Source organism: Helianthus annuus, chromosome 3 (genome assembly GCF_002127325.2).
Source record: "Helianthus annuus cultivar XRQ/B chromosome 3, HanXRQr2.0-SUNRISE, whole genome shotgun sequence".
Classification (NCBI taxonomy): Eukaryota; Viridiplantae; Streptophyta; class Magnoliopsida; order Asterales; family Asteraceae; genus Helianthus; species Helianthus annuus.
Window position 1 is genome coordinate 30187106 of NC_035435.2, and position 24521 is coordinate 30211626.

Below are 24521 nucleotides of genomic sequence, written 5' to 3' on the forward strand. Positions count from 1 at the left end.
ATTTCTATTTGAATCTTGTATGACAACTTAGTATTGCAATGAAATTTGAATTTAATTAAATATTGTCACATAGTGTTATGACGTCTCTAGCAATCTATACACACTTCGTCTCATCCCGATGTTTCCGCCATCGGTTGGGGTGTGACATGGGCATAGGGGTGGACGGGGAGACGACTAGTAGGATGGCTCAGATTCTTAATTGCAAGGAAGGGTCCCTACCATTTACTTTTCTTGGGCTTCCTGTCGGAGAAAAATATGAAACGAGTCAAACCGTGGCGCCCAATTATTGATAAATTTACAAAAAAAATATCTTCTTGGAAGGCGAAATATTTATCCATGGGGGGTAGAATCACCCTAGCCAAAGCGGTTCTTGGGAATTTGCCATCTTACTATCTCTCGATTTTTAAAGAACCGGTTAAAGTTTGAAATACCCTTGAAGGCATTAGGAGGGCATTTCGTATGGGGCAAGTCGGGGACTAGAAACAAACTAAGGTGGGTCGCTTGGAACAAAATACAAGTTTCTAAAAGGTTTGGGGGTATGGGTTTGGGAGAGATAAGAAGCCTGAATTGGACTTTCCTTATGAAAAGGAAATGGAGGTATGTCAACCAAGCCTCTCAACTGTGGGCTTTGACTATTCGGGTAATTCATGGTAACGGCGAAACGAGTGTAGATATTCCGTTGTGTGGTAGAATTGGGGGTACTTGGAAAGACATCCTTGCGGTTGAAAAAGACATACAAAAAGCTGGCATTAATAATGTAGTGGGATGGGCATTGAAACGGGATGCGGGCAAGTTAATATTTTTTCTGTGGTGAAATTTCGAGATGAGGTAAATGAAAGAATAGGTGAAATAATTAATATTGGTGGCTTTAAATGGCTTGAGTGGGTCCCCAAGAAGACCTTGTGTTTTGTTTGGAAACTTTGCCAAGGTAGTATACCTATGGCAGAAGCTTTACAACATAGGGGTATTCTTATTCAAGAGGTGCAATGCAAATTATGTGGGTAGGATTTAGAAACAGTGAACCATCTTTCTATGGAGTGTGTCATGGTCAAAGCTGTGTGGTGGCATTTATGTATTTGGTTAAAAATCCCTGTCATAATGCAAGTGAACTCCTTCGTCGACTTGCTGGAAACAATTAATAATCTAAAAGGCTCGGAAAAGTGGAAGAAAGTAATAGAAGTAGTTTTCTATGCGGCTATATGGAGAGTTTGGAAGGCAAGAAACGCAAAGGTCTTTGATAATATCCCGTTCCAGGTGGTAAAGATGGTGGACGATATTAAAGAGGACTCGTTCATGTGGATCAAAAACAGGTCGAAGATCACAAATTTGAACTCGGAGAGGTGGCGGGACTTTAACGTGAGAGATGTAATCGGTTAGTGTTTGTTTATTTTCTTTTTTGTTTGTTTTGCTTTTCGGGATTCCCAACTTCTTGTTGGCCCCTTTGTTTTCATTTTTATGATTTTATAAAAATGTAGCCGTTCAAAAAAAAAAAAAAAAGAATAATCCATGAATATCAAAGAAGCCACAATAGGCTCATGGAGACTTGGACCATTCTAAAAATTGGTGGAATGTGCTATCTAGTGTACATCTACATATCTTTTAGACCAGACAAGAGGATATCAATACTATGTTTTTCTTTTTTTCTTTTTATATTAACATATTAAAATCTACAAGATTTGTAATTGATTTATATAATAAATTGTATTGTATAAGGGTGTAAGGGGTGCTCACCTAAGGGTGTAAGGGGTGCTCACCTCTTAGGTGAGTCCCCCCTCTTACACACAACCAATCATATAGTGCCATGTCAACTCCCCTAATACACTCCTCTAATACCGATTTTTGATGGCGGCACTCCCCTATGAGGTGAGTTCAAAATTAATTTTTTTCTTTTTTTTTTGGTAAAATTATGGATGTTTAAAAATTAAATAAAAGACATTTCATTAAATTTAAATAAAAATACATTCAAAGTAGAAAATAAAAATTACATTAAAACTAGAAAACTAAAATTTTAGAAATCGCATGGCCACCCGTACTTGTTAGCGATTTCTCGCTTTCGGGCGAGGATGATCGGCAACATACTTGGCGGAACATCGTCGTGCGGCTTAAGGAATGTTTTCATATCTCGATCGAAATTGTAGTTTTTCATCGTCTCGAGTTGTGCCGATATGAGCTCGCGAGCCTCCGACTCTCTTTTTTTCCTCAATTCGATCGCCTCCAATTCTACCGCTTGCTTCGCTTCTTTCATGGCGGTGTACACTTTGAATTGTGCCGCCAACTCGGCCGAGCTTCCCTCGGAAGATGTAGCTTGACGCTTGTCTCGCCGTTGTGCTCTTTGTGGCGAGGGATCTTCGTTCATATCCGGTATCGAAAAGTCCACGTCAACGGGCTTTCTTTTATGTGCCGAACCTTCACCTTCCTCACCCATCAATGGGACTTGGGCCCATTTCTCGTGTCTTCGAACGACCTCCCACGCCTCGATGTGTTGAAAACCGCTTGGAAATCTTTCTTTAAATTCTTTTAACGCGACTTTCATCACGTCGAGATCCTTACATCCGCTTGCTCGTGTGCGATCCTACATGTTATAAAATAAAAAAAATTAGAAAGTGTTAAAAAAGTATGAACTTAGAAAAAAAATTAAAAATATGCAATGTTAAAAAAAATATAATTTTTACCGCTTGTTGGTATAGGCCGTTGAAAAAGTTTATTTTCGCATGCATCGAGTTCCATTTAGACCGTACTTGATGAACGGTTCGGTTACTTCCACCGATAGTTTTGTTAAAGTGCTCTAAAATTTTACCCCAGAAACTTTCGCGACTTTGTTGATTGCCCTTTTTTTTGTTGGTAGAACAATGTACCCACGCCTTCGCCAACGCCTCTTCTTGTTCTTTTGTCCATTTTTCGCTCACCGTTTTCCCTTTTTTTTCTCGAGCCTCATCTTCTTCGTTGCCCGCGTCTTCGTCCACATTATATTCATCTTCCTCGTCGTCGTCGCCCAAATTTTGAGTTTCGGGCACTACCTCATCCTCGTCGTCGTCGTCGTGAATAGGTAGAGGACGTTCGACATTTCCTCGTGTAGAAGGAACTTGTGAAGAACGATAAGCATATGGGTCGAAGGCGGGGGATTGAGGAGGAGCGTCCATTGATAACAAATTTTGAAAATAGCCGAAATTGGGTTGTTGGGTGTTGTAAAACGAGGGGTGTGGAGGTTGTTGGAAAAAAAACGGGGGTTGTGAAGTGTATCCGAAAGGGGGTTGTGGTTGAGCATTTGCACCGCTCGAACCATCTCGAGACGGTTTCGAGACCCGTCCCTTAGTTTTTTTCTTGGCCTCGCGGGGTCGGTTCTCCATTGCTCGGTGTATAAAAAATAAAAAGTGAAGGGGGTTTGGTTGGAGAGTATAAAAAATAAAAAGTGAAATGGGTGTGATTGGAGAGTTTAAAAAAATAGAGAGAATGAGATGGGTTGAGTATAAAAAAATGGTGAGAATGAGATGGTTATTTATATTAGTTTAAAAAAAGTGAATTTTTTTTTATTAAAAATCCGACCGTTACCATACGACCGTTCCTCTTTTTTCGTGCTTTTCACTCGGTGAACCCACACCCAAAACCCACCCCGATTCGGGACCCCGCGGTGATGGCGGCGGTGTTCCCGATCGGGGAAAGGCCTCACCGCATCCCCTTACCGAGTACGCCCCGGACACCCTAAGAGGTGAGTCCCCTCTCTTACACATAACCAACCAAATAGTGCCACGTCAACTCCCCTCTAATACTCCCCTAATACCCCTTTTTGATGGCGGCACTCCCCTCTTAGGTGAGTTCAATTTTTTTTTTTGTAAAATTATGCATGTTTATAAATTAAATAAAAGACATTTCATTAAATTTAAAAAAAATACATTCAAACTAGAAAATAAAAAACACATTCAAAGTAGAAAATAAAAATTACATTAAAACTAGAAAATTAAATTTTAGAAATCGCATGGCCACCCGTACTTGTTAGCGATTTCGCGCTTTCGGGCGAGGATGAACGGCAACATACTTGGCGGAAAATCGTCGTGCGGCTTAAGGAATGTTTTCATATCTCGATCGTAATTGTAGTTTTTCATCGTCTCGCGTTGTTCCGATATGAGCTCGCGAGCCTCCGACTCTCTTTTTTTCCTCAATTCGATCGCCTCCAATTCTACCGCTTGCTTCGCTTCTTTCATGGCGGTGTACACTTTGAATTGTGCCGCCAACTCGGCCGAGCTTCCCTCGGACGATGTAGCTTGACGCTTGTCTCGCCGTTGTGGTCTTTGTGGCGAGGGGTCTTCGTTCATATCCGGTATCGAAGGGTCCACGTCAACGGGCTTTCTTTTATGTGCCGAACCTTCACCTTCCTCACCCATCAATGGGACTTGGGCCCATTTCTCGTGTCTTCGAACGACCTCCCACGCCTCGATGTGTTGAAAACCGTTCGGAAATCTATCTTTAAATTCTTTTAACGCGACTTTCATCACGTCGAGATCCTTACATCCGCTTCCTCGTGTGCGATCCTACATGTTATAAAAAAATATGAACTTAGAAAAAAAAATTAAAAATATACAATGTTAAAAAATATAATTTTTACCGCTTGTTGGTATAGGCCGTTGAAAAAGTTTATTTTCGTCATCATCGGGTTCCATTTAGACCGTACTTGATGAACGGCCCGGTTACTTCCACCGACAGTTTTGTTAAAATGCTCTAAAATCTTACGCCAAAAACTATCGCGGTTTTGTTGATTGCCCTTTTTTTGTTGGTAGAACAATGTACCCACGCCTTCGCCAACGCCTCTTCTTGGTCCTTTGACCATTTTTCGCTCACCATTTTCCCCTTTTTATCCCGAGCGTCATCTTCTTCGTTGCCCGCGTCTTCATCCACATTATATTCATCGTCCTCGTCCTCGTCGCCCAAATTTTGAGTTTCGGGCACTACCTCATCGTCCTCGTCGTCGTAAACAGGTAGAGGACGTTCGACATTTCCTCGTGTAGATGGAACTTGTGGGGAACGAAAAGCATATGGGTCGAAGGCGGGGGATTGAGGAGGAGCGTCCATTGATAACAAATTTTGAAAATAGCCGAAATTGGGTTGTTGGGTGTTGTAAAACGAGGGGTGTGAAGGTTGTTGGAAAAAAAACGGGGGTTGTGAAGTGTATCCGAAAGGGGGTTGTGGTTGAGCATTTGCACCGCTCGAACCATCACGAGACGGTTTCGAGACCCGTCCCTTAGTTTTTTTCTTGGCCTCGCGGGGTTGGTTCTCCATTGCTCGGTGTGAAGGGGGTGTGGTTTGAGAGTATAAAAAATAAAAAGTGAAGTGGGTGTGGTTGGAGAGTATAAAAAATGTGTGAGAATGATATGGTTTGAGTATAAAAAAATGGAGTGAATGAGATGGTTATTTATATATGTTTAAAAAAAGTGAATTTTTTTTTAAAAAAATCGGACCGTTGCTTTTTGACCGTTTCTCTTTTCTCGTGCAAATTAACTCGGTGACTCCATGCCTAAACCACCCCCAGATTTGGGTCCCCGCATTGATGGCGGCGGTGTTCCCGATCGGGGACAACCCTCACCGCACCCACTCCTCGCGTACACCCCGTCCACCCTAAGGGTTAAAGCGGTTATTTTTTTAACTAAAATAAAACTTTCAATTTCACTAAAACAACTTGTTAAATTATATCGAAACAGAAGCTAAACGGGCAACAAGCTGCGCCGACAGCCTTTTCTGAATTAAATAAGGGTTAAAGCGTTATTAAGTGTCAAAATATCTTATTGGTTCTAAAATTAACATTCATCATTGTATTTATCAAAAAGATAATATATACCCGATATGACTTAATTTTTTAATAAATATACAAAAAAGGAGAAAAAAAATACCAGATACGGCTTGATTTTTTATTACATATACAAAAAAAGAAAAAAAAAATCTCGCCAAAACTAGTGTTAGAAAGCTAAATTATAATGTTAAATAACAATTAAAAACAAATGTAAAATCTTAAATCTGGAATCCGGATAAAATAACCTTGTGTTTCTAATCCAAGTTATTTTAATAATAAGTTATAAAGTTTTAAGTGTTTTAAAAAAGAACCCAGTCAAAAGTTGATAACATCAAAAAAGTCAGTTTTGGAATTTTTGTTATGGTTTTGGGAGTGTAGACCACGGCAATAATATCATCATGTACATGGATAGTTGCAACTTGCAAAATCGACTACGACTTATTATTTTGTCGCCACCGTTTGCGCAGATGATAGTAATCAATTTTGTCTCTTATTTTTTTCTCGAGTTTAAATAAACATCGCTTTCAAATAGTGTGAAGTTGTGAACAGATTGTTGGAAATTTGTGAAAATTGCATTTTTTACAAATATAGGAAAATGATTTTTTTCCTATTTTGGACTAGAAATAAATATAAGAAAATGAGCGGGTTTTATATATTTATTTGTGGATTTGTGTTCTACGTTGGAAGAGCTTCGCATCAAACTAAACCACGTCCAAAACGGAGCTAAGATGAATGAGATATCGATGCTCAAAGTTTGGTGTTTGAAACTTGAATGTTGAAAAAGTGGGAAAGTGACACCTTGTCCCACATAGGAGGAGAGATGAAACTTAAATGAGTATTTAAGTGGGAACTCTCCATCCTTATTTTTTCATGGAAGCACTCACTAAGTGTATTCGCGAAGGGTGCGGAGCACCCTAACTCGCACTCGCACACGCACACGCGCGCGTGGCGTGGGCGATGAGGCGCAATGTGGCGCTTTGATGGCGCACTTTGTACTTCGCACGCTCGCACTGGCGCATGGGCACTGAGGTGACGTGCGCGGCGCACCAAAGTGAGCCAAAACGGCGCGACTGTGTGGCATGCTCGTAGAGCCTTACAGGTGACGTGGCGCATGCGCGCAGGTGCGCATGGGACTGAGCCAGTATGGCGCACGCGCGCATGGCAGTGAGCCAAAATGGCGCATGCGCGCAGGGGCGTGCAGACTTGCGCGCGCGCAGAAGCTTTCAGCAGCAGTTAATGCCAGTGTAGTTACACTTCAGCATTTGAAACTGACGAATCAATGCGTTTGACTGAGAATTTAATGACGAATTAAAGTGCATTGAAGACGTTTAATCCAGTTTAATTCTTCCATTAAATTCGTTTTTCAGTTTCTTCAAGACCTGCAGTATAAATAGGTGGTTTACCTGCTGCATAAAGACACACCGAAACACACAGAACATACAATCTTCTCTCTGAATCTTCATCTTCTTCTTCAAGCAGCAAGGTACACCTTCGGGTTGGAGTCAAGACCGGCAGTGCAACTGCTTTAGCTGTTGTATCCTGGAAACAAACGTGTTCTCCTGGGAGACACGGAATTTGTTTTAAGGGACTCGTGTTCAACACGATCCTCAGCTGTGAACAGTGTTTCTGTTCAGATTTTTGTTCTTGTTTTTTTTATTTTCAGTTGTAATATGTATTGTAATTTCTGCTTTCCTTTCCAGTTGTAATTTGAAGTTAATAAAAATAATTTTATTTATTTTGCACGAACAGATTCATCTACAGATTAAATTTTATTTGGTATAATTTATAAGTATGTAAGTTTTGTCATTAAAAAAATAGTGTGATTGCGTGCAAACATCGTTATCAAATGACAATTAACCTTATGTTTAACATCCATAGTTAAAAAGAAAGAAAATATTTATTAAGAAATGAAATATATGATACATTATTATAGATACTATACTATAATTTAACTCTATTTTAAGACATAGTAAAGTTGGGTTTTAATAAAGTTTCAGTTTATATATATATCTATTTTTTGAAAGGCAAATCTCTTGCTCCTTTATTTATCTTTTTTAATAATTTGCATTTATTAACTTTTTGAAAAACTTAAATACATCATGTTAACACTGCAATGTAATTGGAATGCAAACAAAATTATACCTATCATTGTTTGGTATTTGGTAACATAAATATCATGTAATAGCATTAGTTATTACTGAGAAGACTAATAAAAAAGATATGCAATCAATTAAATTTACATAAAATAAACGTTATTATGGTGAATGATAATTCTTCAATAGTACCTAGGTGTTTATTCACTACAATAAAAACGAACAAAAACAACCAAAACATGTTGCCAACAACAACAATGGTAGTAGCAACATGGTAAGCAAACGGTCTAACAACTTAGCTATTAAAACAAAATCGATTATAAAACTACCAACCAAAAACAAAGCGATCGAAAAACGCTTATATGTGCGATCCCATGGACACATAGTTGACATGTGCATATAGATAAAAAAAAAGTATAAACAAATAAATTTTAAGCATATATAAATCTTCATTGATTCTGAGCAATTTATACAATAAGTTGGATAAGAGTTATGCGCATGGCTTTATAGCCTAGTGGCATCTTAGGGTGGGATAAAGCTTTGAGACCAATAGGTTCTGGGTTCGATTTCCACAAGGAGGTTTTCCCATATGTATTGAGTTTCCTCCTGAAATGATGTATAGGTATTATGCCTAGTGGAGATGGATATGATCAGGTGGTTCCGCTGGTGGCACGATGATACTCCAGTTATCCAAATTTACCGTTCAAAAAAAAAAGTTGGATAAGAATTATAATGGTTATCGGAGTTTGCAACATAGTACTACTTTGAAATTAACGTGAACGTCCCACTCTATATGACTGTATATAAAGATCATTTATGGCATATCCAACTTAGTTATAAATACTATGAATAAAAATTAACCAAAACTATATATTTTGATTATAGTATATATTAAATATTATAAATTATTAGTACAAGTAAATCTTATACATCTAAATGACAAATTAAAATGTTAAAACTTTTATATTTGGAATTCATAGACAAAGAACCTTATGTTTATAACCCGGGCTGTTACAATTCACAGAAAAGGAAAAAAAATCTCAATTGATGTATAAATTAATATAAAACTAGTATTAAGCATCCTGCGTTGCAGCAGGGGTAAAACCATGTCAAATAGCATCAATATCATACTACCGCAAACGACTATCAACACTGAATTTGCGGCAAAAAAATTAGACCGAAACGTAAATCATAGAAAATAATAACTAAGTCGATCTAGGACCCGCACGTTCTGACGAACTTGTGAAACATGAAAAAAGTAGACGACGTAAAAACGTTGAACTACACACGTACATTACATCGTATTAACTCGTAAAACTTAGAACGAAGCGTAAAACATAACGTAAAAACGTTAAATCACACGCGCACGTTGCGCCATGTTAACGCGCAAAATTTAGAATGAAAAGTAAAACGAAAAATTTGCGAAATATGAAAAATATAGGGGACCAAAGTTAAAAGTAAAAAAATTATAAGGTTAAACTGAAAAAATGAAAAGTTTTGGGTTAAAAGTAATAACTCAAATAGTTTTAGGTTAAAAATAATTTATCAAATACTTTTAGACTAAAAGTAAAAAAATCAACTCTATTTTTAAAAAACTCCCCAAACATATTACACCACACCTTATGCACAAATAAATTGATAATTTATAGTATTTAAATTAAATTTAAATAAATAAATAAATTATAATAGCTTTGAAAAGGACCTAGTCATAATTGATTTGATTTAACATCCGAAGAAAAGTCAGTTTTGGAACTTCTGTTGAGAATTATTTTTGGAGTGTAGACAACGGCAATATCATCATCATGTAGACGGATGGTTCTTCAAAAATAGCTAGTAGGGTCATTAAGTCATATTCAATTTTTGAAACCCCGAAGTCTTTTTTAAAGCCTTTGTTTTTTTTAATGGACTACCACCCGTGTTGATGCATTATGTTTGTGGCCTTCGTCAATGTATTGAGTCATAGTTGTATGTATAGAAATACGTGTCGAAAGTGTCGGATTTGTAAAGTTTAGACCCCTTCGCACGAAGGGACCCTTCGCGCGAAGGGAGTCCAGTCGTCCAAAGAGCCTCTCGCACGAAAGGCACCAGTCGCACGAAGGGTCAGTACTATAAATAGGAGTGTCTGTGTGTTCATTTGTAACTTTTGGATTCTGGTAGCGAAGCTCTGCCAGTTTGGTTTCTTGGAGTTGTAACATCAAAACATTAATGAAAACAATGATAATTAGTGAAATCTTGTGTGTGTCAACATTCCGAATGGATTACGCACATTACAGAGTGTCTATTTGAATCGGCCGAAGCATTTTCATTAGCGAAACGGTCCTCACAAGTGGTACCAGAGCCAGAAGGCTGATCACAAGTGGTATCAGAGCCTGGAGGCTGATCTCAACGGCTAACAACACAAGATTTCATCAAATTGAAGACTTATTCACATCTATTTTCTACTCATTCATCTTTTTGATCAAATGCAGGACGAATTCATTGTCTAATTTTTGGACTATTTGTGCAAAATACACTAATGAACAACCCTTGAACAAATTAGACCATAATTCAATCAGAATCATTGAAAATTGTGAAAAATGTCAAAATACGTAACTTGATCTTCGAGAGAAAGGACCATTCGCACGAAAGGCATCATCCGTTCGCACGAAACGATCTGAATTTCAGCTAAAATTGAAATTGTACCATTCGCACGAAAGCACACTCACCTTTCGCACGAAAGGCCTTAACCATTCGCACGAAAGACACTTGTCCCTTCCGCACGAAAGACACTTGTCCCCTTCGCTTGAAAGTGTTATTTGACCAAGTGTTGACTTTTTCAAGTATTTTTCACGAAGTTCAAGATTCCGACGAAGATTGAGTATGAATGTTTTAAAATGTTAGCAGAAATTATTGATGAGCCTGAACAAATAGTCGAAGAAATAATAGAAGATGAAGGAGAAATTTGTTTTGACGAAACTCCCGAGGAATCTGATACTTTGAATTCTTCTTCTGAAGAAATAGTAGGAAAAGGATTTGATATATATGAATGGTTTAATGAGAAAGTAAAAAGAATAACAATTAATGCGATGCAAATAAGAGAAGAGATGCAAAGAGAGGAATAAAAGATAGAAATCATGGAAGAAGTTATCGAAGGTTCGAGGGTAAGGGATGAAGAAGATCAGGCCTACATAATAACTAAAACTATGATGCCCCGATTTTTTGAAGAAGAAGAGAAAAATGAATTAGTTGGTGAAAAAGAAGAGAGTGTGAAGATTGATAAAGAAGAAAGGAAAAGTTAAAAGTAAAAAAACTTGATGAGAAAAAAGAATTTGAGTGCAAGAAATGCACTGGACCATGCGAGTTCTGTGCAGAAAAAAAAAGAATTTTTAAAACAAAAATACACAGAACTTGCTGAAAAAGAAGAAATTTTAAAACAAACATGTGCAGAACTAGCCGCAAAAGATGAAATTTTAAAACAAAAAGCGCAGAGCTAGTGGAAAAAGGAAGAAGTTTTAAAACTAAAGAGCATTTGCACTGAATGTTTTGATAAAGAAATTGCATGTTTTGGAGAAGAAAAAGAAATTCAAGAACTGAAAAAACACAATGATCACTTAAAATATGATTACAATCAAATGAAAGAAGCATATGATAAGATGAGTAGCAAAACTAAACAATTTGTTGACCTTAGTCGTAAAAATGATGCTACTATAACGTTGCTTAAAGCTACAATGATGGATAAGCAAACAACAATTAACATTCATCTTGATAAAATTGCTGAGCTTAAGCAAGAATTAGAAACAACAAGAATTGAAACGGAAAGGGTCAATAAAAAATTGAATAGTTATTCCACTTCATCATATGTGATTGATCATATTTTTTCAAAACGGAATGAAAAAGAAAAAAACTGATAAGGAAACTGAAAGGAATGGAAACAAAGGGTCAGGATATCATTGGGTTCCACCTCCCATGAGGGAAGGTTACTGCCGAAAAAGGCAGAGGGGGTGGAAAAGGCGTTGAACATTAAACTAAAATCTGTTCAAAACCAAATTGATCAGCTGCCCGATGATGTTTATGTGACATACACTAAATCTAATGATGCTTGTGAGTCAGATTTAGTTAAAAATGTGTTTGAAAAAGTTTTTGAAGATGAAAATCAAAGTGATTCCACCAATTTTGAAAGTCCAAATTCACATTTTGAAGATGAGGAAAGTTTTCACAAAAATTACATTCTAAAATCTGAATCTAAATTGAATAATGATCCGAATATGATGATGTACAAGATGTTTAGATCTGACAAGTTATATTCAGATGATAAGTTTTTGATTCAAAACGTAAATTTTAAAAAGCTAGAGAAGGTGTTTAAGCTGGTGGAAATCTAGTTTTCAGAGATAGAGAATCTTGCAACAATTGCAAGATATTTGAATTTCAAGAAAGATAAATTTTATTATACCAAACCAAGAAATTCTTACTATCAAAAGAAAAATTTTAAAAATGAAAGAGATGGTGTGGTTTATAATAAGAAAAATCAAAACAAGAGGTTTCAAAAGTCAAATTTTGTGAAGACAATGAACTTCGTTCGTGGAACAAGTTCAGAATGTGATAAAGAATCCCAATTTAGTCGACAAACTAATGAGAATTCTTTACACAAAATAAGCAAAAACAGGCTGAAGGTTCCACTATTAAACAAGACAGTTGGACATGCTTTAGATGCAATCAGGTTGGACACATTGCTCGAAAATGTCCACAAAATCAGCCTAAGCTTGATTATGCTGACAAGAAGAAATCAGAAGATGATAAACATAAATCACCAAGTTTTGCACCGAAACAGATCCCAAAAAGAAACAATGATTCTTTGAAAAAGAATGATCGAAAAGGCTCAAAGTTTTATGTAAAAAACATTGTTTCAAAAGGTCAAACTTGGGTGATCAGAAAGAAAGAAACTTCTGATGTTAAGAAGAAAATTGATTCAACTGAAAAGGTTGAAGTCAAGAAACAAGATGTGTTTGAGAAAACTGAAAAAGATTTTCCAAGTTTGTCTGAGTCAATTCATGTTAAGTTACCCAAGACCAAGCAGGCTTGGGTTGTATTGTTCAAGTGATTGATTTTAGGCATGTGCAGGTGTTTCTATGGTCAATCAAAGTGAATCATGGACAACCAAACAGCCTGACACATGAAGGAAAATAGCCTGAGTTTTCCAGAAAAAAAAGGCTAAAATTGGTTTTGAAAATATTTTTTTGAAAAATTGAAAAAAAAATTCACAGAACCCTCACTGCAGAACAAACAAAACATGATAAGACAAGAATTGAAAATGTTATTCAAAATTCAAAAAGTATCAATGTTTTTGTCATGAGGGATAATGGATAAACAAAGATTTTGAAGCAGAAACGGATAGCGAGATAAAGTTGAACACATCGGTCTGTCAAATTTTTGTTTGAAAATGTTTTAGAATTTTAGGGGGAGAAAAATGAGATTAAAAAAATTCAAAAACATTTAAAAATTCAAAAATGTACAAAAACATAAAAAAAGAGACAAAAGAGTTTTAGTGTAAAAAGAGGAAATGATAGTACATCAGTAGACTATCACATCACGCTAGAGAAATGAATAGTTAAAAAGTGATAAACAATCTAACTGATGATGTGCCAGTAGGTTTTTACACATTTAGTTGATTGTTTTCGAGATATAAACTAAATAAAACTTCTTAATATGTGGGTAACATCTCTCGGATATATGGACTTAGTACTTCGAAATTTCGTTTGAGAGATTGCTTGATTCTGAGATATTAGGTATTTATACAGATTTGATATTTGGGGTATTATGAAAGTTCTTCTGATTTTGCATCAGCAATGGCCAAGAACTTATAGAATACTTTTGCGTTTAAACCCAAAAAACTGCATTAAATTGAAAGTATCGAAAGATATTACAATTGCAGTCAAAAGATTCCAAAATGGAATACCACTTTAAGTCGAGCCTTCATCTCTTTGTCGGTACGGTGGTACTAACCTGAGCTCTCATGTGACATTTGCACATTTTCAATCGTTGAACAAGTTCGATCATTTTCGTGTTCAATAAAATGTTATATTTTATTTACGAAAGACGTAACCGTACGATCGAACGAAACGATATCCATGACATTTCCGGACAAAAATCCAAGTTACACATGCCTTAACACCTTAATATAACCTAAATTTTAGGTTAAAGTGGGTTAAAAATGACAAAATGCGACAATACAAGTCTAGGCGTTAAAACTGCCAAAGTTTGAAAGTCTTGTACTGCAAGGGGACTTACGGACCGTAAGCATAAACCCCCCATATGGTCCGTAAGGACCTACCAGCAATAGAAAACTGGCAGCTGGCCTTCCAGCTACATTTCTTGGCCTCCATGTCGCAATTTTTGCCACTTCTCACCTACTTTGGACACCTGGGAGGACACTAAGCATTGCTATAACACCTGGATGGGCACTTAGCATGATTTGGTGGCCTCTTGATCACTACAAATAGGTGATCAAAGTCCGCATTTCAACTTGCACCTTTCATAATTCTTTCTCTCTATCTTGGAGCTTGTTTCTAGCTGATTGGAAGGCTCTTATCTTGAGTTCTGAAAGTGTTCTTCAACACAAGTATGTGTTGTTCCTAGTTCTTTCGTTTTTTGGCTATTTTGAGCCAAAAGTCAAACAGTTTGACTTTTGGTTCTGACCATTTTTGGTCATGTCAAAGTTCAATTGAACTTTGCAATGTGATTGTAATAGCGAAGGTATTAATCCCTTGCGATTGCACCTTCTGATTACCACCACTACCAGAAAAAAGGGCTTTTGCTACCGCACTTTCGGTTGTAAAACGGTGGCAATTGCCGTTTTGCCACCGTTTTGCCACCAAAAGTTCGGTAAAAAAATCACACGTAGCAATTGCCCTATTGCCACCTATTTGCTACCGTTTATTTTTTTTGCTACAATTTTGCTACCGTCAGTTTGTCACTGTTTTGCTACCACTTTTTGTCATCGTTTTGCTACCGTTTTTGTTGCTACGGCTTTGCTACCGTTTTTCTCACCACTTTGCCACCGCTTTTTGTCACCACTATTGCTACCGCTTTTTGTTGTCACCATTTTGCTACCGCTTTTGTGATATTTTTTGCCCTTTAATATCTATTTTTATGCTACCATTTATATTCTTTGCAAGACTAAAAAACGTAATTTTATAAAATTTCAAGATCGTAACAAACATCGCATCATCCTCATGATAAACATCCAAATCAAAATATCAAACAATGCCAATTAAAACATCCTAAACCAAACATTAAAGCTAAAAATGTTTATACTTATTTGCGGACCGAAGTTAGCATAGCTTCAATCTTTGTCATCCTAACGAGCATTGCTTCTTTCTCTTCTTTCTCTTTTTCCATTTGAGCCATCATTAACAAACCTGCAGTTGGATTGTCAATAGCAGCCCGTAAGTCTGATGTAGAAATGCGTGAAACAAAACAGAAAGAAAGTAGAATAGTAAAACTGAAAGGAAGCATGATTCCAAAAAATACGTGACTATTTCTGGGTTGTGAGCTGCAGACGGTTGTAATGTGTTTTATTTAAGACATGAAAATGATGTAGCCGTTATAAAGATCGAGTGTCTGCTAGCACCACATTTTTGTAGTAAGGCTTCATAAACAAGCTGGATCTAACAGATACGATCATCTCCAAATCTGACTCTGTGTACAGTTAAGTGAAATTCACAGGCTCATGCCTGCTTGACATGATAGTTACATTTCCAATATGAAATTTTGAAATGAAAATCGGTTGGTAAACTGTAAAGGAAATAAAAATCATGAGCATACATGACTAGTGCTAGGCTGTGGGCTGCAGTCTTAAGAGTCTCGTGTAGAAAAAACGTGAATTTTTAAAACAGACGACGTTTAGTAAAACTGAAAAGGAAGCGCGATTCCAGAAAATGCCTGACTTATTCTGGGTTTTGATCTGCAGACGGTTGTAATGCTTTTCATTTATGACATGCTAAGGATTATGGTCCTGTAGTGGGTCATAAAAACAGAATTTCAACATAATTTCATAAAAATGGTTTGTATATACAAATCAACTAGTACAAACTCCTAAAAAACAGGAAAACATTTTGCATCTTAACCCGGCTTCCATATGATGAAAGAACTTTACGAAGCCTTAAAACATTGAGTTAGGCTGTAACACACCTGACTCGTGCTAGGCTGTGAAGTTGGTTAGCAAACTAAAAAGAGAGAAAGAAAAATTCGTGAATATACCTGACTGGTGTCGGGCGCCGGGTTGTGACCTGCATTACTCGAGTCTCGTGTAGAAAAACATATATTTTAAAACAGAATTTGGTTAGTAAACCAATAATCAAGTAATATTCATGAAGATACCTGACTAGTGCTATGACGTGTGCGTCACTTTTCTGGTCTTGTAAAAAAACTGATGTTTTATAACGAAAGTTGGTTGGTAAACGAGAGACAAAATAAGATCTATTAACATACCTAGCATGTAGGCGCTGTGTGCGTAGATTTGAAGTCTCATGTAGAAAAACAAAAATTTTAAAACGAAAATCGGTTAGTAAACTAAAAATGAAGTTTTGGGGTCTGGTGTAAAAAGCATAACTTTAAAACAAAAGTTAATTGGTAAAACGGAAAACAAAGCACAATTCAGAACATACCTGACTCGTGCTACGTGCTAGGTGTGAACTTTTAAATGAAATCGGTTAGTACCTGACTAGCACGGCTGTGAATTGCAATTTGCCGCTGAAACTTTTCTAATATTTATTTTACAAAACCACATACTTCAGAGTTTGGTAAAATTAGCTATTATTTGTCTATGCGTACCTATACAGCTATAATAACCACTAAGAGATGTACATGTACCTGTACAACTATAATAACTAGGGAGAATAAAAAACAGCCGGCATTCTAAAATAGATATTGATGTACTAGGTTTTATTATTTTATAGATCTTCATTATCTACATCATCTTAAAGAAACTATTATAAAATTTCACATATCTCAAAAGCTAAAAATTCACCGAGAAAAGAAAGCATCGGAGACTCGAAGTGTGAACAACAAAAGAAAAAGAAGTAAAATCAACGAGACCCAAGCTTTTAATTTGTATTATACATCCAAGTTAATGTTCAACTTTTTTGGTACTAGTTATAACTTATCATGTTCAACATTTAAGATCTATCTCCATATGATTGTAGTCACTTGATATGGGATCTCAAGTAACCTTTTCAGTAGTCCTGCATTCAGTTTTCACCTTTGTTGAGGATTGCTTTCTATCAATAGAGTTAATTATAGCCAAAACAAATAAGGGAAGATAAACATCAAAGCACATCTCAGTCACCTTCGGATTCAGAAGTCCCATGATCCCAATCATTGCTTTTAGAATATGTATTCACAACATCTCCTTCAATATTCAGTAAACCCAAAGCAAAAATAGCCGCCCGACTTTTCCCCATCTCTTGCACGACTCTAGCTGCTGCATGCAGTATAGGACATGAGGAACTTCGAAAAGAAATTTTCAACCTGAAAAATGTAAAAAAGAATAATGTTTTCCAAATTTAAATTAGAATTTAAAGCCAATAGATATTTGATTTATTTTTCTAAACAGGCTGAGGCAACCGTTTGTTAATTTCAAAACTTGTGATATAATTAACACAAACTATGACAAATATTTGTTGTAGAAAAATTAAATGTAAATAATCAGAAGGAAACCTTCTCATGACAACTTTGATACGGAGCTGTGGATATTTTTTCTTCGAAGATTTACCCGCTTTATACGGTACTTTGAGAAAAATTCCCTAGTCAGATTGTACCATCCAAGGGCTCGAACCTCCATCCTGTAGTGGAAATTAGGCAAAAAGATAGCACATGATTGCTTACATTAAATACTAGTTTCTGCATGTCAATCAAATAAACGAACAGCAATAATAAGATATTAACAAAATTGTTTTGGTGCCACATGACCAGCTTGAGTATCAGTTGTGAAATATACATCAACTTTTAATTCAATGAATATAAAAACTAATGTCACATCAGTATTTACTGACTTCTTGTATGCACTTATAAGTACTGCAAACATGTACCTGTCTGTGTTGTCATATTTTCCTAGTGCACAAGTGATGGCCTCAAGACAAACTGTGTCATTAGGATCAATGAGAAGTTGATACAACAATGCATTAAACTGGGATTTAATGTCACGCCTTTCTGTTTACATGAGAAAATGCTTTTTAGTGCTTGGAAACCCATTGCAAGGTTCATTGATGTTCTCGATTTATATATAAGCTATATAGACCATTCAGTGACTTAGCTTGAGATATCACAAATCTAAACCTAATCAACTAATGACAGTAGCTCAACAATCCATCAGAAAAAAAACCCACAAATCTAAACCTGATTAACTAATGCCTGTAGCTCAATGATCAATCAGAATCGAAAATCACAAATCTAAACCTAATCAACTAATGCCAGTAGCTCAACAATCAATTAGAACAAAAAAAAAACACAAATCTAAACCTGATTAACTAATGCCAGTAGCTCAATGATCAATGAGAATAAAAAAGTCACAAATCTAAACCTAATCATCTAACGCCAGTAGCTCAACAATCAGTTAGAGTTCAAAATTACACACTCAACTCTAATTAACTAATGCAGTAGCTCAACAATCAATCAGAACAAGAAAAGCACAAATCTAACCCTAATCAACCAATCAAACCACACCAAAACAACAATATCATGATAATCTGGTGTAATTATTACGAACCAGTGGAATTATGACGATTATGATGAATTAACGGTGGATTTAATGAGTATAAAGCTCGAATTCATTGGCCTCCACAGCTCCGTAATGATTGAAGCAGAAGAACATGGAGAGAATGCGAAGGATTTTTAGAGAGAGAAAGTATAGAACACGACAGTAAAAGTAAGTGAACGTCGATTCGATTCGATTCAACAAAAACAAGAAGAAATTGTATAGATAACATACCTTCTTCGTCGCAATCAAGGACAAAATCGAAACCCTAGACACCGATGTTGATGATTCGGAAGGTTTGTTGATGAAATTGAAGTCGTATTATGTACGACGATGTTGTGATCTAGGGTTGAACGACGTGTGAATCGTTATATTTAGGGTTCTTCAGGGGGTGAACGTGTGAATGTGTGAATAGGCATAGCGTATATTTGAAGGTGAATGCGATTTTAGGGTAAATTAAGTAGAGTATATTTGCCACCAGTAAAATACGGTAGCAAATTTGAAGGCATCCCGTGTAAAAATTTTAATTATTTGCTACCTATTTTTTCGGTAGCAAAAATTGGTGGCAACTGCCTTTTTTTGTAGTAGTGCACGTTTAGTAGGTGAAATGATGAGTCAAAGTTTTACGTATTTAAAAGTAAAAAATGCATAAATGTGCGTTATACGACGAAAACGATTCTGGGTATTAAAACTTAAAGTTTTGACACCAAATCAGTTTTATAACATTATTAGACATGTCTAACTCGTCATTCCTAGTTTATTGCTTTTTATTTAGTCGAAAGTCAAGCGGTTTGACTACCGCTTTGACTTTCGCATCTGACCCGTTTGGTCAATCTTAGGATTCGACCATGTGCATTCTTGTGACCATAGTATTATAGGGAATAACCCTCTGAGTTTATACCTTATGTTCATGTCGCAACCCCCGATCCCTAATCCCTGGGAACGGGCTGCCGCGAGCCAGTTTCGGTGGTATCACGTTATTGTCTAATTTGGCAGCGGAATTTTTCATCAGGACCGTAGTTAGGAAATATTTTATCAGAGTAAAATACCACATTTCCAATATATTAAACACAGGGGTAAAACCCAAGTTTTCAGTATATACCCGTCATAGGAATAAATCCTATTTTTATTTAAGAAAAACATCTATTTCTTTTAGGTAACTTTATTGCCACTTTTCCAAGCCTTCAGTGCTGTCCAGCTGGCTTCTATTTGGCTTTTACATTTTGTTACCTGAAACGCGTTTTAAAAACATTTTGTCAGTGTGAAATACTGGTGAGTGAATGTCGTTCCGACTTATGATCATGTTACTCCTTTACCAGGTGGTAACAAATTTTGTATACAAAACCCCAAATTTACCGACTGTAATTGTATCCTTACAAATACTCAATAACTGTTTAATGTATAATTAATTAAATGAGGTTTTGTAAAAACATTTAACAAAAAGAGGATTACTCACATTGCTGTCTTAGATTATCCGTAAAGGTTTCCTGATGACAATCTATAAATTACACAAATGCACGTGTGTTAGTATAATAACCCATTTTAACATTAGTAATACCCTCCCCGAGACGACATTCCAACGACTACGTCGGGCAGAACCACGACAGCCGTTACGGAACCCTAGATCAATCGGGCAGAGTGTCTAATACGTCTCCAGGGGTTATGATACTTACATTGTAGCAGAACCTCGCTATTTAGGGGGTATTATACCCGTAGATTATGCCTACTATCAGAAATTTGAGATTTAGAAAAGAAAATGAGCGATTGGAACTGAAGGCCGATGCCCTTCTTATATAGGGCTTGATTCTGTTCCTCACGCGGCCCGCGTAAAACAAAGACAAGGGTTACGCGGCCCGCGTCAACCCTGGTCAAACATGTAGCTAGTCCCAGTCAGCGAGTAGGGTCAACACGCGTCGACCACGTGGCCACACTGGGCTGCGCCAGGTTTCTGAACTTACGCGGCCTGCGTAAGTGTAAGCTAAGGCTTACGCGGCCCGCCTAAACTTATAATTCAACGAATTCAGGCTTTAGCCTTAATACCGCCCGCGTAAAGGGTTGGGGTGGGTCTACGCGGCCCGCCTCAACTTAATTTTTTTCTTATTTTTTAATTATTTTTAAATGCTATATTGTATTTCGGGCTCGGTTTTCACATACGGGGTATATTTAAAGACATATTAGGATATTTTAAATATATTAGAGTGTCGGTTTTATTTAGAATTGTTACATTCTCCCCACCTTGAATACCGATTCTTGGTAATGGATACCGATTCTTGGTAATGGATACCGATTCTTGGTAATGAATACCGATTCTTGGTAATGACATTGTTCAATTCACGGTAGTCAATGCACATTCACATTGATCCGTCCTTCTTTTTGACAAACAAAATCGGTGCTCCCCATGGCGATGAGCTTGGCTGTATAAATCCTTTCTCCAACAATTCGTCTAACTGTTTCTTCAGTTCCTGCATTTCGGCGGGTGCCAAACGGTAAGGTGCTTTGGCAATCGGCGCTGTCCCTGGTAGCAGGTGAATTCTGAATTCAACTTCCCTGTTTGGCGGTAATCCTGGCAATTCTTCTGGAAATACATCTGAAAACTGGGATACTACTGAAATGTCTTTTAGTTCTTTTTCTTTAGTGTTAGTGATTATAGAAATCAAATACACTATAGATCCTTTTCTTATATAACTTGCAGTTTTCATCATAGAGATGAATTTAGTGGATCTAGATGGTTTATCTCCTTTAATTCTGATCTTTTCATCCCTTGGTGAATTTACTTGAATTGACTTTTGATCACATAAAATACTGGCTTTATTATCTATTAACCAATTCATTCCTAACACGACATCAAACCTTTCCAGATTCATTGGGTAAAGGTTTGCAATAAACTTTTGATTAAGAATTTCTATTCTTGCTCCTTGCAAGATTTCAGAAATCCTAACGGTTTCTCCATTTGCGGTCTCTACTAGACACTCTTGTGGTAGTTTAGTTAATGATTGATTTTGAAGTTTGCAAAACGAAGTATTGATAAAACTTTGGTTTGCACCAGAGTCAAATAATACTTTAGCAAAAATATCATTAACTAAAAATGTACCAGCTATGACGTCCGGGATCATTTTGGCTTCATCTGCAGTTAGAACAAATGCTATAGCATTTTTAGTGTTCTTATTGTTTGCAGCTGGAGCTAATTTCGGACAATTTGGCTTGATATGACCTTTTTCTTCACAGTTGAAGCACAATCCATTAGTTGGTTTCCTCTTGCAATCTTCTTCCTTGTGTCCTGGTGCTTTGCAGAAATTATAGTGAGTGGAGCATCTTCCAAAATGCTTCTTTCTGCAAATTTTGCAGTATGGTGCAGAGGTAGAACCTACATTTCTACGGTTGGAATTCCCAGAACGGAATCTTGAGTAAGCCTTTGAGTTAGGTTTCTCCTCTGGTCTTCTTCTCTAGTACGGATTAACTCATCTGTCAAGGTATTGGCTAGTTCTACAGCTTCTTCTATGGTTTGAGGTCTAGCTGCCTTGACTACATGTCTAATCTCTCCAATTAATCCCCAGATGTAACGGGAGATTAATACTGGTTCAGGTGATGCAAGGGTTGGTACTATTCTAGCATATTCAAAGAATGTGGTAGTGTATCCCTTACTATCTACCCCGGCCATTATAAGGTTCAGAAACTTATTTGCTATCTGCTCCTTTTCATTGGGAGGGCAGAATTTTCTTTCTACCATATTTTTAAATTCCTCCCATTCCATATTGTATACCCTATCACTTCCCCTTGACTGGAGGATATTGTTCCACCATTCTAGGGCTGAGTTCTTAAATAGATTAGAAGCAAACATTATCTTATCTTCTTCAGCACACTTGCTTATTTTCAGAATAGCCTCAGTTTTATCTATCCAGCGTAGAGCTGCAATGGGTCCTTCATTGCCCGCGAATTCTATTGGTTTGCAGGACCAGAATTCTTTGTAAGAAAAACCATATGGCATGGTTCTTCTTCTTTTAGGAATGGGCACCTGAAGTACGGGTTCGTTGTTCACGCTGTGTTCCGGTTCAATTGGTCGCTTACTGCTATGCTTACTTTTATTATCTGTTTCCTTAACAGTTTGGATAATAAATGGCATTGCATCTATGATTCCTTGTGCCACTATGTGTTGAATAGCACTATTATCCACTTGATTTCTATTGTTATTGTTGTTCGGATTCTCGTTAATCAGATTATCATTATTCGAGTGGTTATCATTCTGGTTTTCTTGATTCACTTCGTTGTCCATCTGGATTTTAAACATTTACCAAATATTAATATCACCAATAATATTTAAATATAGCCAATCACATGTCACACACTTTTGATCAAAAGCGTCGATCATTGCGACTTACTCTACTCATATAGTATGCATCTATTACACACCAGTACTGAAATAAAAGTTACAATACCGACTGAAATTTAAAACTACACTACTAGAAATAGGCATCCGTAGTTTTTTTTTTTAAAACACATACACATATATATTATTATATTATATTATTATTATTTCTACCGTCTCCACCATCGATTCAGGGATATGGATTCATCCAAAAATCCATATTGCGTTCATCGTATTTCCATACGAGACGCTCTCCCACCTGTCTCATTCGTTCACTGCTTTCTAAGATTTCCTCATAGAAAGTCCTAAGTTCTTGTACGTTTTCTGCACTCATTGGGGGTGCAGGTTCTAGGACTGGGTTCGGAATCTGGGGTGCGGGTTCCTGATACGGGGCCTGGTATGGGTAAGGATTCTCTAAGATCTCTCTAATGTATGCATCGTTATCAAAATAGGGATCTAGAGTATCTAACCCTGGGTAGGCTCCTAGATTGGGCAAGGGTACATCTTCGTGTATCGGGTAGCGTTGCACATAGTCCCTAACATAATCCCATCAGGGGTCGTAATTTGGGTCTAGGGGATTTGGTGCAGGTACCCTAGGTATTTCTTCCAGATTGCAATCATGCATTTCTACTTGGTTTCCAAGGTTTTCTATTTCCATGGGTTGATCAGGAATTGGTGGTTGTGGTTAGGGTGCTAGCATTTGCTCCAGGTTTGGGTCAGCTGCAGTGTTTGCTAAAATATGGATATTGGCTATACCCCTATTAAGCATATCCTGGGCATATGCAGCAGTTTCTCTTTTTGCTGCGGCTAGTGCTCTCTGGTCCTGTAACTTTTTCATACGCTTCCTACGCTCGTGTGCTCCCCTACTGAAACATCCCCTCTTTTTCTGAGGAAATGGCTCTTCAGATTGAGCCTTAAATAAAGAATATTCCTTCTTCTGTATCAGCAGAGTACCCCGAGAGGGGCAGGCTGAGAAGAGGCACCTTCGCTGCTAGGCGAACCAGACAATTGACGATACGCGTCAGATGGTCCTTGGTCGCTCATACTGTAAACTAACAAATAGTCAGATAACACATAACAAGAAAATACAATTATACATGTATTCCCGTTATTTATTTCCTAACACTTTGAATTTTGATGTCAGCAGAACACTTATGGCTGAATCAGTGGCATAGCTCTGATACCACCTTCTGTCGCAACCCCCGATCCCTAATCCCCGGGAACGGGCGGCCACGAGCCAGCTTCGATGGTATCACGTTATCGTCTAATTGGGCAGCGGAATTTTTCATAAGGACCGTAGTTAGGAAATATTTTATCAGAGTAAAATACCACATTTCCAATATATTAAACACAGGGGTAAAACCCAAGTTTTTAGTATACACCCGTCATAGGAATAAATCCTATTTTTATTTAAGAAAAACATCTATTTCTTTTAGGTAACTTTATTGCCACTTTTCCAAGCCTTCAGTGCCGTCCAGCTGGCTTCTATTTGGCTTTCACATTTTGTTACCTGAAACGCGTTTTAAAAACATTTAGTCAGTGGGAAATACTGGTGAG